The sequence below is a fragment of the Limanda limanda genome, chromosome 8, assembly GCF_963576545.1.
Source record: "Limanda limanda chromosome 8, fLimLim1.1, whole genome shotgun sequence".
NCBI lineage: Eukaryota > Metazoa > Chordata > Actinopteri > Pleuronectiformes > Pleuronectidae > Limanda > Limanda limanda.
Genome location: NC_083643.1, coordinates 20,553,069 through 20,572,534, shown reverse-complemented (window position 1 = coordinate 20,572,534; position 19,466 = coordinate 20,553,069). Strand labels below are relative to the sequence as shown.

At 41.4% G+C, this 19,466-nt stretch overlaps 3 non-coding genes across 3 annotated transcripts; all 3 read right to left on the bottom strand.

The window, feature by feature from the left end:
* Window positions 1–4,303: 4,303 nt before the first annotated feature.
* On the bottom strand, window positions 4,304–4,445 carry LOC133009942 (U4 spliceosomal RNA). The gene has a single exon (XR_009680639.1). It is a non-coding gene; the product is annotated as a U4 spliceosomal RNA (small nuclear RNA).
* A 647-nt stretch (window positions 4,446–5,092) lies between these two features.
* Window positions 5,093–5,234, bottom strand: LOC133009868 (U4 spliceosomal RNA). The gene has a single exon (XR_009680572.1). It is a non-coding gene; the product is annotated as a U4 spliceosomal RNA (small nuclear RNA).
* A 484-nt stretch (window positions 5,235–5,718) lies between these two features.
* On the bottom strand, window positions 5,719–5,860 carry LOC133009959 (U4 spliceosomal RNA). The gene has a single exon (XR_009680655.1). It is a non-coding gene; the product is annotated as a U4 spliceosomal RNA (small nuclear RNA).
* Between the last annotated feature and the right edge of the window lie 13,606 nt (window positions 5,861–19,466).

Here is a 19,466-nt window from a genome sequence, read left to right as displayed (position 1 = left end):
ACATGGAGACAACCACGATACGATGACACTTTATTTATCACCTGGAAGAAAATTTAGGAAATGAGCAGATCGGGGCACCGACTATCTCTTTCACTCGTACAATCCTGCTATCAGGAGCAGGCCATACAATAGTCAACATACCTGTTGCTCGAATTGTGTCATTCTTGAAAAGTTAGCAATATCGCTTGATGTGTATTTTGACAACACAAAAGCTGTTAGCTGTCTTTCAAGCTCTCACAGAGGTGACTGTACACAGGATCAGTCACTTTGGAGAAAAATGACGAAATAATCAGGTATGTTGGAGGTGCTGGTGCTTAATTGTACTGTTTCAGAATCCAAACTGTGTACCAGCGTTTCTGGATTTCAAAAACCATTAAAGCTACAACTTTACGCATTTCCAATTACTTTTTCATTTCTTGATTTAACCATAGTCCTGTTGAGACAAAGTCATTATGTCACTGTATGGCATATAAACGTATTCCTGACCAGACTTTCTGTCCATTTGTTATTCCCTTCAGCTGCCATTGGGCCACACCTGGGTTTTATGTTTTGGGAGTAAAATGGCCTTTGGTGATGAAATACCATGGATGTACACATATGATGATGAGTAATGCTGCAAAATTTGGTTTCATTGCATTCCAAAATAACATTACATTCTTCGTGAAATCCTTAAGTGTTCTGTGATTAAACATTTTTATGTCTGCACACGTGTGTTTGTGTCTGCATGTGATTTATTACAAAAACAGTGCTGTTGTCCTCCTTGAAAACCAGAAGTTGCTCCCAATTCTGCTTCAGACAAGGGATGGCTTAAAGCTGTATGGCTTGTGTGATCACGGCCAAATACCCAGATATTTGTCAGTCTTTGTTTGTGCCTGGGGTAGAACTGACAGCAAGTGCAGCATAGATACAAGTTTTCTATTGCATCATGATGGTTTTTTTTCAGTTCTATATGACTTAGAAGTTGAGTTGAAATGTTGTACTCTGTGTGCTTCAGTAAGTCCTAAATGCAAGAGTTACAAGTGCTCTACATACTTGTTAACTGTAGATCTGACTTCTTACACAACTAAAACTTTAAACAACATTAAATACCAAAGGATAGGTGAGGTAGGAGGACATATCTCCAGAGTATCACTTAAATGGGATCGCTAACCCGACAAACATTAGCATTACTTGGGGATGTGGCAGGATCAGTGTTAGAAGTAAGTATGATCACAAGGTCATTGTTACCAACTGATTAATAAATTATTAGTAATCACTTGATAACTGCATTGCCACATAATCTGAACATGAGAATGAACTTTTCAGTGCAACATGTAGGTGTTTTTATATTCCCGTAATAGAAAGATAATACAATTTAGATAAATTCTCATTAAAATTATCAACTTTACAGTGAGGTTGTGATACTTGGTAGTAGGATAACAATGTACAGTATATCACAGCATTTACAAGGTCTAAAACAATGGATCATTCTCCAGAGATTTTGGTATGAGGTTATTTTTATATTGAATCTTTATATATACACTGAAAACTGGATTGTGCTAATGGGTCATCTGCTTTCATTTGACAGGCTGATGCAGAGTTCGTCATCTCTGTGTGCCAGGTACTCTTCAGCAAGAGAGGCACAGAAAAGGAACAGGAGGAGATGACTGACGAATCATCTGCAGGATTATTTTTTTTAACTTATTTTTATTTAGTTTTCAACAAAACAATATGCATTTTCAGACAGTTACTTTCTTTGTCCTTTTTTCAACTGTAGACAATATTGTTATACATGGTATTCAGGTACAGTGTGCAATGCATAGAAAGAACTGGACTGGTCACCAGCATATCACAGGGTCAACATGCAAACAGATTCAGACTAATTTTATTAAATATTAAACACAAAAACAATGGGTGTCTTATTACTCAATGATATAAGATAGTGTTAGGTATTTCTACGTTTGCCCAGTGACTATGATTCGGGCAGCACTGGAAGTATTTTGGCTAATGTGCTTTGTTATTGTACTAGAAGGAGATTCACATGTTGTAATACTGCACAAGCTTACATTGAAGAAAGTCAACCTCTGAGGGCTGCAATCAGTCAAAATGACCTACAGGATTACAGGGGTCCTCATCTTCAAAGCTTCTGACTCTGCAGACAAAATAAAATGGGTATATGTCAGACATTCGTGAATTTTAAGTTGAACTTTCAATATCGATACTATCAATACTCTGTACTCTTTGTGAGGATTGATTCTGGCAACAATAGAATTGATAAAAAGGGATCTCTCTCTTTACTGTACCCAGACAGAGTGGAAAAGAGTTGTCTTAACACATTATCTTGTCATGGGTGCATATAAACCTACTCTTACCTCCTCTCCACTACTGTGTGTGCTAATATCATGTTGTCCGCGGTCATGCAGACAACTCACACTTTGGCTACCCACAGCTCACCATGTTGCACACCCTGAGCAGCCATTTGGAGCTATTTCAAAGCTGTAAATGACAAGTAAGGCTGTTCACTATTGTGGCAACACCACAAACATGTTCAGAGAAAGAACTCTGAGCTGCAGCCAAAATGGAGGGAGGAGGAGGGGCAAGAATGTAATCGCCCCATTGAAAAAAAATATCAAAGTTGCCAGTACAGTAAATAGTAAAGATACAGAAGTGTTTGTTAAAAACAACTCCATTAGAAGTACTGATTCCTATGCATGACATATGCTTGAAGATCATTGCTGTTTTTTTTTCCCCCTTCAGCTTGCTATTTGGGTAAATCCATGCTTATACTGTGCGCAGCCACCATCCTCCTGCAAAAGTAAATTCGTAGGATAAGAATCAATATTGTATTGTATGTCGTGTTTCCAACCTTCTTTCTTCTATGTAGATTCACTATTTGCAATCAAAGGGAGACTGTAACTATTTCATATGTGCCAGTTGATAGTCTGCGAATATTCTCCTGGTGTTTAATACAGTAAAATAGAAAATGGGTTGAAATTTAAAGACTAGTTGGAAAAGTAGCTCATGATCAAATGTGCCCTTGACAATGCTCTGACACTGAACCACCAGCAGGGGGCAGTACAGTCGATGACATCCTGTTCCACTTTCCCCATATAGGTAAGTTCATTTGAATTGGTTGATTAAATTTATGTTTTTACATGCGCACGATTACTACACAGATAAGCCAATAAATATGTATTTTTTTTGATGATTAGAGTGTCGGTTGTGATGGTGGTTTTTAATCGAAATATCTTGTTAAATGTTGAAAATAGGTGTAACAACAATAGGCAGCGATTGTCTTTTACACTTGAAATCACTAAGAATCTTGAAAAGTAGCTCCTGCTTATCACCATGGCTCCCTCGACAATGCTATGCTACTGAACCCCCACCAGATGGCAGTATACACAGGGACCTCCCTCCTGTACTTACCCCGTGAAGGAAAACGTATTATAAAAGTATTTTATAATATTTTAATAAATATTTAGTGATGAGACACAATGACATTTGCTGTAAATGTTGTCAGGTAAGTTTACAATGACCAATCCAACATTAAAAGGAGATTTAACTACTCACCTGCTCCTCAACAAGTCTTTTGAAGAAGTTAAACAAGGGGAAATAATCCTCGTTGTTCAAAGTGTTGTGTTTTACTATAAATTTTATATGGAACTGGAGGATAATTAAATAAATACATATTTTTTTTTTTTTCTCATTTCAACTTAAATAGGGTTTGCATAAAAACTAAATAAAGGGCATTAGAAAAAGACATCTTAAAATGAAGTGCTTTTCACATATTAAAAATCCAAACCAATATTAACAGCTTTAACACTCCTTTTCTCTCCGTTCCCACTTTCTCTTGTTTAGTGAGAGAAGTAAACTCGACTATGTGCTGCCAGGATTTACTACCGTAAACACGAAAAAGCTGCACAGGTTAAATGAGACTACCGTAAATACGAAAAAGTATGCGCGGGTTAAAATAGAAACGCTCGGTCAAAATCTAATAATAGACCTGGGTCCGTGTAGAGCTGCGTCTGACCGTGGCCCGGACCGGACCACGGTCTCTCTATTGGTGACCTGTGCTAGATGATCGAGGGCGGTTTTGTTTTCACTTAAATTCGCTCTACGAGTGAATCTATGCTTTGACTGCGCGCAGCCACCGTCCCTACGAAGAAACTGAATTAAACAGTGGGAGAATATAAATATTATTAGTATCCATTGGGACATGTGATTTAGCGACAGTCTGCATTTGATGCTAAGATCGACTCCACATGGAATAAGGTGTAGGGGGTGCATTGGATATTGTGTCATTGTTTCTATACACTTTTATGAGTCTCCTTAGAGACCGACAAAAATTGCCGTCGCCGACTATATTTCAAGTCGTCTAGGCGGGGTATTGGGTAAAGTTTTCAACTAGCAATAATCACGCCTAGGTTAGAACCTCATAGGCTACGATACTGCCACTGCGCAAAGCTGACGTCCATACATATTCAGCAAAGTCTCACTCTGCTCCGCACGTCTCTCTGTTATGGTTTTAAGCACATGTGGTTTCATGTGAACTACTTCATAAAATATCTTTAAGTTGACATATGAACTATACATATAAACATGAAAGCCCTTCTAAGGAGCAATAGGAGTTCATAACATACATATATTCTTCTACAGGTTATATAAAGAGGAGGAGCTGGGTAGTGGGAAGCTCTGAAGTGCCCTAAACAGCTCTAAAACCATTCAACCTTTATATACATATTTTTGATTTACCTCGGTGGTGGAATCGTGTAGTAATGTGTGATGAGTAAAGTGTTCAACAAACGATCAAACCAGGAAACACACTTAAGATAAATAAAAAACTAAAGCGAAAGAGGTTGCCACTGGAAACGACGTCACGTCCGGTACGTCTTTTATTAGGGCTCCCAAAACTCAGGCGGACTAAAATAACACACAAGTTTTCACCCTTTCATGAAAGCATGGAACTTGTTTAGAAAGCAAAAGCTAAAACCAGTGTTATTATTTGTTAAACCAAGGATACATGTTGTGAGTGCATTGATTTCGCCGGTGAGTCAATATAGTGTCACCGTGGAAGAGGATTTTAGCGGTATTTATGTATTAACAGATAAATGAGTCTCCTTGGAGACCGACAAAAATTGCCGTTGCCGACTATATTTCAAGTCGTCTAAGCGGGGTATTGGGTAAAGTTTTCAACTAGCAATAATCACGCCTCGGTTAAAACCTCATAGGCTACAATACTGCCACTGCGCAAAGCTGACGATCAGTTACATTCAACACTCACTGACTCTGCTCCGCACGCCTCTCTGTAATGGTTTCAAGCACAAGTGATTTCATGTAGTAGTGACGTGTGATGTGTGAAGTCTTCAGCAGACGATCAGACCAAGACACACACATGTAACTTTAGATAAATAAAAAACTAAAAGACTGTGAATGACATCACGCCCGGTACTCTTTTCTGTAGAGTTCTCTAAACTCAGGCGGAGTAAAATACAAAACAGTTTTGACTCGACCCTGTCATCAGTGACATTATAACCACATATCAGTCGCTTGCTCAATAAAGAATTGGTTGTGTTTTAGAATAAATAAATAAAGGATTCATATTTGGTTAACCTGATAAATACCGTTGGTGAACAGAAATAAAACATATTTGTATTTTGAGGGTGTAAGTAGGACACATGTGGTCATATATATCCTCTCATTATATTCATTACTGTTTGTGTGTTTTAACAGAGTTATGAGTCTCCTTAGAGACCGACAAAAATTGCCGTCGCCGACTATATTTCAAGTCGTCTAGGCGGGGTATTGGGTAAAGTTTTCAACTAGCAATAATCACGCCTCGGTTAAAACCTCATAGGCTACGATACTGCCACTGCGCAAAGCTGAAGCAGGAGTGAGGGGCGTCAGCGAGTGATTCTGATACACACGTAGTTGACTTATGGTCTCTGCGTCTGTTCAGCCGCATCACAGGCTCCTCTGTGCACAATAACGCATTGACTTCACCGGTACCATTGCTCGCTGTATTTTTGTCCTGTTCTTTAGTTTTAACCTTACATTTATCACACGGTCCACCAAGGCGCAATGCATCACGGGAGTGGAGCTCCCTGTCCCCATCGTGACGTAATTTCCATTATTTCAAGTTTTTCGTAAGCACAGTGATTATGCGGATAGGTCGGTAACGTAAATAAGTACACATGTTTATCTTGAATAAATGAGGATGTCGAGGGTTATTCAGTTATATTTTCTAATCGCAAATTCTTGTTTCGTACGGGAAACAAACAAACACCAAGCTTTGCAAAACAATTCAGTGCTTGTGCAATATATACGCACAAACAGCTTACATGCTCAAAACGCAAACCCAGAGATGTTCGTCGAGGAAACGCGTTTTTAAAGACATGAAAAGTAGCTCCTGCTCATCATGGCTACCTCTACAATGCTATGACACTAAATCACAACCAGGGTGCAGCATCGAGGAGGACAGCCCTGCTCCACTTCCTCCCTGAGGGAAAGTAACCGGAGGAATACTGAATGGAATTAAATCAATCACCTAACTGAATGGACTTTAGTGCAGACAAGCAAAGCGAAGATTTTTTTTTGCATATAATAATGTGGGGAGAGATGAATTCATGATCGGATGTTCTTGTTTAGGAGAGTTTACATACAAGCGCTTGGTTTGAAAGGTCAGAAACAAGAACCTGTCTAGTGTTGAAACATCAGACAGCGATTGTCCTTCGAACGTACAGAAAATCGGTCGCAATTTGAGGAGGAGTTGGACAAGTAGCTCCTGATCACCTGATGTGGCCTGGACAATGCTTTGACACTGAACCACCACCAGGGGGCAGTACAGTCGACAACATCCTGCTCCACTTTCCCCATGAAGGAGAGTTCATTTAAATTTGTTGATTGAATTAAAGTTTGTACTTTCGTGCGATTACTACACAGAAAAGCCAATAAATATGTATATTGTTATGTTGATGAGAGTGTCGGGTGTGATTTTTTTTTTAATTGAAACATCTTGATTGGGAGGGTTAACATAAAAAAAACACCTGGGTTAAATGGTGAAAATAGGTGTAACAACAATAGGCAGCGATTGTCTTTCACACTTAAAATCACTAAGAGTCTTGAAAAGTTGCTCAGCTCATCACCACGGCTCCATCAACAATGCTATGACACTGAACCACCACCAGATGGCAGGATACACGTGGACATACATCCCTTCTCTACTTCCCCGGTGAAGGAAAACGTATTTGAAAAGTAACTGAATATACAAGGGATGGGATTGAACTTAATTAAGTTCCACCTAGAGTGCAAATAATAAGCTGATAACAAACTAAAATACAAATATTGTTTGTGATATAATATTTTGTCATGAGACACAATGACAGAGCTACAATGACACTTATTTGTAGCTACCATTGAAGTAGCGTAAAATTACAGCCTGCCGTTTGTTACTTTATTTAGATTTATTACGTAAATTGTTTCACTTTATTACTTTTGTTAATTAACCGTTTTAATGTTGCTACTGAAAAACCAACAGCAAGTAAAGTTACATATACCATTAGCTGCAGCCAACTATCTTCAATATCCATATGTCTGACAAATATATCCATTAAGTGTTAATGGTTGTGTCTTTAAAATGTCATAAACAGTGAGAAATGTACACCATTCCCTGATCCTGGTGTTTGACACTTACAAACCCGAAGATGCTGCTTTTCTTATACTGTAATAAATAGAGAGAGAGAGAGAGAGAGAGAGAGAGAGAGAGAGATCAACTAATATTCACATGAGAGTAGCTAGTTCCAGAGAATCATTGGCATTTTTGCTTAAATAATATCTAAATTGCTTAGTTTTCGCTACCTGGTTTAGAATAATGTCGCTGTCATGTACTGTATATGAGGATCAAAAGAGGCCTGACAACAACAGTTTCCCTCAGGCCCTGCAGGTCAATTTAGCTGGGATCAGGGTTTAAATAAACTTATTATTGGGAGTAGGAAAGCTAGGAGGATGTTCAGGTTAAAGGGAGGGGAAATGCATATTAATGTCACATACTTTAACATAAGAATTATAAACTCTTAGATATCCTACTTTCACTTGAGCTACACACTGTGTGTAATGCATTGCCTTCCATAACACTGCCCTATACACATTCAGTATTTGTTAAAACCCATGATACTAAGCCAGAGACGATTATAGATTTTCAATGATGGAAGCACAGGACTTTGAAGATTTAATATTCCAGAGAAAGTAGCGGCAATGTTGTTTGCAATGGTGACTCACGTTTTTTTCCATGATTTAATGGAGGTCCTATAAGAGTATGTGTTAAAGAGAGGGATGTAGTAACCCGGTTACAATAACTGTGAATAGACTATTAGCTCATTCAAAAATAATGAGCCTGAGGAGAGAAGATGTAAAAATGAGGGGTGTCTGATACTGTATGTGTAATAATTTGACCTGGTCTTACGCCTAGTAACGGTATATGCTTTGCACTCTGTGTTTGTGGTGTGTGACACAAACTGTAATTTCACTGTGTTGATATTAAAAGCCCCTTCACTTGTTGTGAAGCTGCGCTCGGATAATGCAGGTGCTTTTGGGTGCTCAGCAGATAAGCGATGGCGTGCCAGGTGTTAAGGCTGCCTGGGCTGACACATTAGACAGGGATTTGCTCCTGCCAGAATGTCAAGCCAATGAGGCTCATAGAGGTAGGCTTGGATCACTGTCAGGCACAGGTAAGTACGCAGATAAGGGGATTACACCATGTTTGCGCCGAGTAATCTCAAATGAATCCTGCCAGCCTCTGTTTCATCCTCACCTGAAAAGCCCAAATTTTCTCTCTTCTCAACCCAAGAAACACGCAACATGGACAGAGTTCATTTCACAAGATGATCCTTTTAACTTGGCTTTAAAAGCATTTGAGTACACATTGGGTTATGGTCATTTAACAACTGAGACAGTAATAATCGCCTCTAATTCTCTGAGGTACCTTATTATCTTAGTATTTGCCCTTTATCGCCAGCTCTGCCCACTCAAGCAATGTGTGCGGATTTGTAGTGGGGTGTGGTTTGGTGGTGTCTCACTGCAAGGCTTACACCTGACCTGTTGGCAAAAAAGAGGTTTCTGTGAGAGCAGTGGATGTCCCTTTTGGCTGTTGCTCTCCCCGCTGATAGGCAGAGGGATACAAATAGAGTGTAACAGATGGCATAGCTGTTTCTACCGTCCAGCACAGGCTGCTGGGCAGCCCACATATTACCATGCCATCCAAAAGGGTCTCAATGGGAAGTGTATAGTCTTCAACATGCTGAGAGCTATTTCCCCCCTGAGCCATCACACGGCTTGGAAAAAAGACACAGAAAAATCATTGTTGTGCTCAGGTCATCATCTTAGCCAATGTAAAACCATGTGGAGCAGCTCATATAGCAATGAAGACTGTTTTGGGTTGGGGAATTGTAAGCTTGTCTGCTAAGTCTGTAGACTGTGTACGTGCCAACTATAGGCTGATCCAGTTTAGACCACACGGTGCAGCTTTTCCCCATAATCACACTTTTACAGACCTTGTCAAGGACACACAACCTCTTTGAGTTACTGATCAGTGACTCAATTGGGGATGGATGTGCTGCACATTTTGTGCACACATGCGCGCATGCAAACAGGGTGTGTGTTGTATATGTGTCTTTCCACACGTAAGTGTAGCAGGATGTGCACAGGCCATTATGTAATCTGGGCAGCATCACATCAGCCTGGTTAAGGGCATTTAGAGACGCTGAGAGTCCCTCTGCTCCCTCTCAGAGTGGGGCCACCTGGACAATACAGGATGAGCTGGGCAAACTGTGATTAGATTGTGTGATGAGCAGGGAGAGGAAAACAATGACATTTTTCTTGGGCAAAGTGACAGCTGAACCAGGGCAAGAGGAAATCTGATAAGAGAAGAATAAGAATAAGAATAAGAGAAGACAAATGTAACTCATTGTGCCTTTTAGTCTCCTTTTGAAACTTCAAAGTCAAAGACACAGTGATTTCTCTTCATTTGATTCTTTGGTGCCAAACAGCCATATTTGTGTATAAGATAAAGTATATCTATGCACATATCTGTCATACATTTCACACTCAACTAGCATCTCTGAATATCAACCCTCAGATTTATATATTCTCTCTCTGACCATAACTTGCAGACAGACACACATGCTTGCAGACTGTTCACACCAACCCACACACTGCTGCCACCCTGCTATTCCCAGTTTGTGGTTATTCCCAGACTGCGTCCGAGTGGCACCATAAGCCTGCCTGTCCATTTCATACTAAACCTGATGTCTCCTTGTCACACACACCATGGCCAATCTGAGCTACCCATCCAGTAGACATATAGATCAGTTGTTCACACATCTCTCCCTTACGTCATATTTACAGCTATAGGCACACGAACATGGGTCAGGGAGCCAGTCATCATGTTAATGGTTTACGTAACCTCCCTGTGGAATCTTTCCTCACACCTCCATCCTTTACCCTCATGACAGTGTCGTATGTCTGTGAACTGCACCATTAGGTATTTCTGCAAGTTTAGATTTGCTGCAACAGAATCTAGCCACTTTCACCTAATGACAGAAGAAATAAAAAAGCGACTAAACGATTAAAACACACTTCCAAGGCAAAAGCGCAAGAATGTGTAGAAAAATTATCCTGAGAGCGTGGGACATTTAAATTCCCAGTCTTGACACCTGCATTAAAAATGAATGCAGTGTTGGTACAATTATGTATTTTTTAATTATAGCCAAGATTTACTGGTGTTAAGTTATTTACAGAACGGCATATGATTAACACAACTTCATCTGTGAAGGTCATATGAGAGGAATTAATGCATGAAGTCTGCATAAGCCTGCCGTATACTGAAAAACTACCTAATACCTCCAAAAGGCCACTAATTCTTATATTTTATGTAATATCTATAAATGCCGTCTTTTGCAGTTATTGCAGTGGAGATGCTCATATATTTGTGCCCTCAACGAGCATTTGCTTATCTTACATACAATTCCTTATTGTATTGGAGGATATGCTCATAACTAATTTAAAACAGCATCTGTGAAAAAATACACCATTTTCATAATGGGTCTTGTTACTATGAAGTTAGTGGCTCCATGTAACATAAATGTCTGGGGCAAGGACACACCATTAGTACACTATAATATAATACAATACAGTGTCACTGAAATCAGAATAAGTGTTAATATCTGTAATTTACAAAGTTGTTGATTTACCTATTTCTTGGTTATAGCACTTTTCTGTCAGAGTATAGTTTTTCAAGATATGTTTGGGCCGTTTTGCCTTTGTTGTCAGGACAGTGCAAGCGTGAAATGGGAGAGAGAATAGGAGATGACAAGCATCGAAGGGCCCTGTGTCTGGGCCAAACTTGAGCGAGCCGCCCAGAGCCCCCCCTCCCCGTATATTGTCTACACACACTAAACACACTGTAGTCGATATTCAAATGTATAGTTCTCAGTCGATCCTGTTGTCAACACCTCACTAGAAGTCACCCAATTTAACGTTTATAAGCACTAAAGAAACATTCAATAGATGGTTTATAACTTACTGCAAATGAGTTGTAAGCAGATTAAAATTAATTAATTCATATATTTGACAACAACCATAACCATCCCATTAGTGGAGGGCAGTGAATAAACAGTTGTTAAATTTAGCAAAGTTAGCAAAGAACTGACCTTATAAATTCTAACAGGCACATTATAATGTGTTAGAAACCATTTGTTACATAAACATATATGCTCTACTTTTAAATGCTGAATAGTGACACTTCAGAGTGAAGTGTTACCTTTCTCTTTGTTAATGAGGGTGAGTTGATGAAACAATATAATCTGCCACCTACAGGGGGCAGTGTAACCACATGACATTAGACTGAACTCTGAACCTTGAATCTGATATGACCACTACATCAATTATAGACAACCGAAATGCTGTATCATAAGTAAGGTTGTATTATGTGTTGATAGTCAAACATCTCAGTGCCTGGACCAGCTGAGGGACACTATATGATGAATGGTACCGTTTGACACCGGCATGATAACAGATCATCACTATTCAAGCAACATAAAGAGGAGCTGCGGGAAGGTATGGGGATGCATTGATCAAAGTGTCATCACATTCAGCCTATCTAGTGGAGGACAAAGTGAACTTCTATTCTACTTTAGTGTGTTTGGAGAGCTTGACTTGGCCTTTCCTGGCTACCGACATCCCCTGGGCCAGCATGTCCCTAGACTCCGCAGCCTCATTACTCTTTAGACAAACGGCTTTGGACACATTGAACTCACACCCAAAACAACCTGGCTCTACCCGCACCACTTTCCTCTCGCCCAGCTCTATTTGTGATCGGGGAGTGTTTTGTCTCTCTCACTCTATCTCTGAGTGTCTGTTTGCCTGACACTTGTCTGGCTTGGCCTACTTTCTCCTTGATCTCATCAGTCAATGTGAGGACCTGTGAAGGCCACCTCCTCATCTTACTTAGTGAATCCTTGCCAGCTCTGAGCCTGTGTCAGCAGTTAGGGATTGACTCACACCAACACCACCTGCAGTCGTCACTCCGGGGGCCCACCGGGCAACGGCAGCACATCTTTCCCAACAGAGAGCGTCATATGCATACCCATAAATCACTAACAAAACTGACACCCCTGCCACACAACAAAACACTACACAGAGTCATAAACTCAGGCTGCCAAATTGCAGTGGTATCTGATATGAGGCTCTGAGGAAAAAAACATCAGATTTCCATACCACCTCTCGCATGATGATGAAGCCAATCAAGCTTGAGTTGTACCTGCACACATATGGAACATATTGGAAATCAGAGACACTCTCAGCATCTCTCTGCATAAATCAGTGAAGAAAAAAATTCTTAGAAAGAAACACCTCACAAGTGTTGTTACATTTACACACATGACAGTGAATTATTGTTACACCATTTTAAACTTAACTAGATTTAAGAGCTGCAGAATTCAGAATTATACTTCTTGTGATTAATGATTCAGCAGCCACAGTACAATGAGCGCACCAACAATTTGGGTTATTATGACTACTAATAGAGCTCTTGTAAGGACAATGCCAAATGGGGGCTGAGTGAAATATAAATGAATATGGGGGCAGTTGCTTATGAAAATATTTTAATGTCCCCAATTCCCCTTTCCCTTTTACACAAATCTGTGTTCATTTGCATAAAGTACAAACAGATTATTTATGTTTTATGTAGTTGTTTAATCGGCAGGAAAAATGCAATTACATTCAGTAGCTTAAAATATAACAAATGTGTTGCATGCAGAGCAGATAAGTTGCAGTTATTTTTTCTTGGTAGACTTTTAGATGAATTACAAACTTTAAAAAAATGAAACCTTAATGTTAAAGGCACAGGCTAAGTCGAGTTTATTATAATAAGCATTGTACTGTGCATCATCATAACATACCGACAATAAAACAATGTTAAAAATGACAAAGTGGACTCACTGATAATGCTATTAGTTTACATAATCAGCTTTAAAGTCTTAAGTCAGCTAAGACAAACTTAACAAAGAACTCAACTGCCACCCCAGTGACGCGTTTATGAATGGAAACTATGGTGGTCTACTCAAAAGATTCAGAAATGACATAAATAAATAATAAATAAAAACTCGACAGCAATGTGTCTCAGTCTGGAAAACTGACACACTGCCCTGTCAGCCGTTTTCACTGTGCATCCTCTCAAAGGCATATGCTGTAACCTGTCCACAGTGACGGCTGTTGATTATCCTCAGTCAACACAGGATTGTTTTCAGGATAGACATGCTCTGGGCTATTTTCAAATCCCATTATTTCTTCAAAATTTGTTGTGGGCACCTGCACTGAAATGGCTGTAGCTGCTTGGACGGTGATGTCATGTCCTCTGCATTGTTTGTGGGAAGGTGTGGTTACAGACCTGAGGAGGAATTCACACTCTACAATTACACAAGTGACATGTGAATAAAACTTGTTATGTGGTCAAATTCGGATAGATTTGTAGTGGCACTACACTGTTTTTATACTTACATGTCAAAATAAAATAGGGCATCTTTTTGGCGCCTGGCATGTCATTGTGGTAGAAATAATTTTGATTAATGACCGCAGTGTTTCTACGGCCCTGTGCCTCTGCAGGTCTTTCTCACGGAGGACTCTTTGACATGTCAAAGCTGGAAAGGCGCTGGCGTACATAACTAAAGTTATAATGGCTGGATACCATTTAGTTCCTTTGGATTCTTGGTGCTTGTTTTATGGCTGTTGGCTCGCTGCCATGCTGTCTTGACTTGGAAGGACTCGTGAATACAACAGAGCCATTGTTGGTGTTATTTTTAACACTTGTGCTTTTCATACTGGGAAATGTCAAAATGTCTGGGGTGAGATAATCCTTATTGGGTTATTTGGGAGTTCAACAGCATGTAGGTGGGGTATTTCTAGCTTAATGTAAAATAAATGTTCAGTAAAATGTAATACAATCCAGTGTCACTGAAATTGATACTAGTCAGAATATCTGTTTTTACAGACTTGTATTCACCCATTTGTTAGTTGTAGTGCAGTTCTGTCCGATTATATTGACTATATTTAAAGATATATTGGGGCCTTTATGCCTTTGTTGTGATGACAGTGCAAGTGTGAAATGAAGAGAGCGGGAGAATGGGGGAGGACACGCATCAAAAGGCTGAGTCGGAGGCATTGTTGTTGTTGTTTTTAACACTTGTGATTTACATACTGTGATGAGTCAAAATGTCTCGGGTGAGATAAGTCTTATTTGGTGATGAAGAGAAATGTTCTGCGTGGATGTCTGATGAAGATGGGTGGATTTCTAGTCAGTTGTTCACAATGATGAATAACTCAACCTGCCTCAGTTGTCCCTCCTTGAATGTCTTACAGTCTAAGCAAAAAGCTTGAAGCACCATTGAAGCATGTCGTTATTACCAATCACTGTAAGTCCTGCCAAAATGTCCATCCCCCTCATGAGACTCTCAAGGTTCATCTTATCACAGGAGACAGGATGGTAACTCCTAACACAAAACAAAAATATCCACTCCAAAGCATTCCTGCAGAGGCCTTCAGTCCTCTCGGGTCAACTATCTGACATGCCTGACGTAATTCAGGTCAGGCATAATATAATTATCTGCTAACATATTCCCTGATATGGGCGGTTTTGGAGTTCAGCTCAACAAAAGGTATGCAGGCTAGTATTCCTAAACGGTCTGCATTTAAAATCTAAAGTATATGTATGTTAGATAGATAGATAGATGGATGCTTTATTAATCCCGTGGGAAATTTAGGTCAACCAGTAGCTTATACACGTATACACCTCACCGACATACATACATAAATCACATATACATAGGGAGAACATATTACAGATACAGGAATGGGTCTGACCCTATGGTACAGAATGCATGATTGTGTCAGTGTCCAGTAGGAAAGTGTTATTGTGCTGCTGGAGTGGATAGTAAAAAAAATATTATCTAAAAAAAAAATATATACATACATATAAGTATATAAGAAAATGTAAGTTAGTTTCCGACATAGAATCGTTACATATTACTTTAGAATGAAGTGTCCTTTTTACGTTTACCCTACCTAATCTAACCTTGGTCCAACAAGTTAGCAGAGTTGTTATTTCAGGATTTGTATCACATGGCATTATGGGTTTCTTTTTCCCTTGAAACAGAGTCAACTCCACTTCTTTGTCACGGTGTAACATGACAGACTTATGCAACAGCGTGTATGCTTTACAGTGGCGGGGCGGGAACGTGGATGAAATCTAAGCGGCTGTGATTGTTCTTTATTTTTTTTCTCAGTTTGCCCGGAGCGACCCAGGAACCGAGGCGAGTCTGGTGGTGTCGGATCCGGACCACACTCCGTGCGCCGCTCCCTCCGCCCGCGGACACATCTCTCTGTGCGTCGACGAGGAGGAGACACATCCCTCCATCTTTCACCCCCCCACACCCCTCCCTCCCTGCTACTATACTCGCCGCTTGTTGTCTCCACACAGCGGGGAAAGAGCCGGGCAGAGACAGCGTGGAGTGGGAGGGGAGTATATCCATGTAGCCGTCGGATCTCCTCCTCCTCCTCCTCCTGCCTGGGCTCAGCCTCCTGCTTTTTCCTACATGACAGTCAGAGGCTGAATCGGATCCCACAGGTGTGTCCATGCAAACTGAGACACACACACACACACACACACACACACACACACACACACACTCTCCCACACCTGGAGATGACCATGTGACTCGGCACCTGGGCGTGGAGAAAGTACCAGAGTCTCTTTTGTTGAGGACTTGTCGGGATCGCGTTTCAACCAGGACTTGACAATTCGCTTCCAACCCGGCTTGGCTCGTTGCTCCTCCGGGATAGTGCCTTGTTTCCCGACTCCCTCACAGGACGTGGTGTTGAGGAGAGTAAAATGTGAACTTGCTCTCGGACTTGTATTTTTTTTTTTTTAACTCACTTCTCCAGGGGTTGGGGGGACGGAACGTGTTTCTTCAGAGGCTGGACTCCACTAACTCCTCTCTTCGCTCCCGGTTTCCTCCCAAGGTGAGTTCCAGGGGACAGGCGGGTGCATCCCGGTTAAAGTGAGACCGGGACTATTTTCCTCCCGCGTTTAACCGTGCCGTCAATTTCAAACCCCGGTAAATACGAGCATCAAGTGGTGATAGCCTATTTTACGCCCCGCCGACACAGCACAGGAGCGGAAACCCTTCACATGCAGGGACACGCCGTTACTTCCCCTCACACAACACCTCTTCTATGCCACCGGGTTATTCATCTGTTTACCAGTCCGAAGTATCACACCCCACACGTGTCCTGGAAGTGAACTACGAACCCAGATCATTAAACGCTGACGTGAACAGACTCGATCCAGCTGGGATGTGTTGAACAATTCAATCTGCAGCCATGTCACTGTGCAGAAAGGATGGAATGCATGTCTGAAACTCCTCATAGTTGTGGTCATGTGCCTGAATGCTTGCGAACTTGCTGTAAACTCCGCCGTCATGCTCTTCCCCAAACCAAGCACCCCCCCTTCCTCAGAGCCAATATCAGTGAGGAATGGGCACCTGAACTGTGCTCCTCACCTCTGGACAGTAGATTGAACATCAGCAGCTGAGTAGTAGCGGGCTTTGCTTCTTGTTTGTTTGCCCCCCTCCTCTTCCCTCTCTCTGTCTCGTCTCTCTTGTGGAGAACAAGGAGACAGAAGCACTATTCATGCCCCTGTTGAATCTCCTGTGCAGTTCTGTCAGTGTGTCTCTCTCAGTCCCTGGTCCTCAACAGGCCGCTGTGTTGTCTTGTTATCCCGCTGAATCGTCCCTTTTATTTGCAGTCTGCTGCCATCTTCCGCCCCCCTCGTGCTCAGACCTACTGTACTTAGGATGCTCCATCTCCTAGGGATTACGCTCATTGAATAACATTATACAAACAGAACCGGAGTGGGAATGGATTAGTGATGGCAGGGGGGCGAGTTGAGGCAGGAAAGGCAACTAGTGGAGGTATTGGTGGTGGCTGGAAGGGGGTTAAGAGCAGGGGTTCAGCTTCCAGTCTCCTGCCTGTGCAGGGATGGTTTCCCAGCAGATGCCATCTGCTCACATTGACACACACACACATACACAAGCAACTTGAAAACCTATCTGCTTCCTTGCCCTCTTTCCACCATCTCTCTTTCTCTTTTTCCTCTCTCCCGCTCTCTCTGCCCCACAATGCTTCATTCAGGGTTTATCTATTCCACTCTGAATAAATAGAGACACCTTATCTGCGTGCAGGAGAGCGGTGATAAATGTTTTTCCCTGTTCCCTGCAAGGGTGAAAAGACAAGCGTTCCACACTTCTTCATCGTAGATGCTCTTTTCAGGGCAAGCGAATAGGAGACATTTCTTATTCAGGTCATGTGAGGGAGAAGTCGGAAAAACAATCCCAAAAAAGCGAAATTAAAGCTCATGCCCTACAATACAAAGAACATGGAAAAATAAAAACAAAGTAGGCATTTCCACAATCCCACTTTTTCCCCTTCTTTTTTTAGTAATGGGCAACTGCATCTGCAAATGAAACTTTGTGGTGAGAGTATTTTTGGAACCAGTAAAACAACCTCTTAGTGACTGAGAAACGGTGGTAGCAAAGTATTGGCCAGTGAGTTTCCGACTGTTGAGCTCCTACATGTTTCGGGAAAACCAGACTTCATCCCGTCCTTTTCAGTCTAACACAGTTTCCTCAGACAGTTTAAACCGTGTCGTCTCCTGGAAGCGTGCACCGCATTTCATAGAGTATTGAGGTTAGATACATTTGAACCCATCCCCAGTCTCTTTTGTTTCCTTTGCATTGGATTACTGACTTCTGTCATTTTCATTTTAGAAATAAAACCTTAATCCCCATAAGCAACAAGCAATCCCCAGGCCTCCTGTCTGTAGCGTCCAAACAGAAAATGTCTCTAAACTAACTGACACATTTATTGTGTGTTTGCTGTTGGTTAGTGCCTCAGATGACATGTTAGTCTCCTTTGTTCCTGTTCCTTTTAAAAACAGGATCCCATAAAAAGCCTTATCGAATTGTGCTGCCTGATGTACATGCTGTCCCTTTATTAAGCTGAGTCATTGACACTCATTGCCTAAAATTTTCCTTTTTTTGGGAAAGTTATTGGTCAAAAATAGGCAAGCTCATATGAGAAAGATCCATATGCATTACCTTGTTCCTCTTCTTATCTAAGGTACACAAACGTGTCAGGGAAATGTGGGCTTATGCGTGAAGGGCGTGTCAGCTTGGCATTAGACAGCTGAAGAATCTGGGGAAAAGAGATTTCCTCCAGATTGGAGATAGGCTTGTCTTTTCATGTCTGCGGATTATACCATGATGAAGGGAATTCATGCTGAGGTGGGTTGCTGATCTTATCTCTGCTGTGTTTTTTTAGCTGCCACCTGTGCCCTTGGACTTTATGGCCTTGTCCTGAACTATCCCTTCAACAGCTTACCTTTCTTGGCCACGCCTTCTTGCTCCAATGTAATGCTGTTTGAACTTCACACACTAAACCCTGTCCACTCAACACCCCCCTCTCTTTTGCGCTCGAGATAGGAGATAGCCATGCCGATGTATGACAGACCCACGAGGTGTTATCATGCTAATTCTGATGCTTACTCCCCCAGCAGCAGGATGTGAGAAGGGATCTGTGGCAGGAGATAGCAGCTTGGCACTGCTTCCCTCCTGCCACCAACCCACCACCTCATGCAGCTTTCAGTTCAGTGCAATCCAGGGTTTTATCTTTGTCTGTCTGCAGGCTTCCAAGCTAAGCACTTCAGCGCCAGACCTTATGGTCAAGTTCAGCTCAGCAGGGTGTACTTCAACCTCTAAAACAACCTTGACACTTTCTCAACCCACAACGTCTTTCATCTCATGTCCATGACCGACACCACAGTGCTCTCAACCCATCGCGGCTTAGTTTATTTTCCACGCTGCTGCCAACTCATGCGGCTGTTG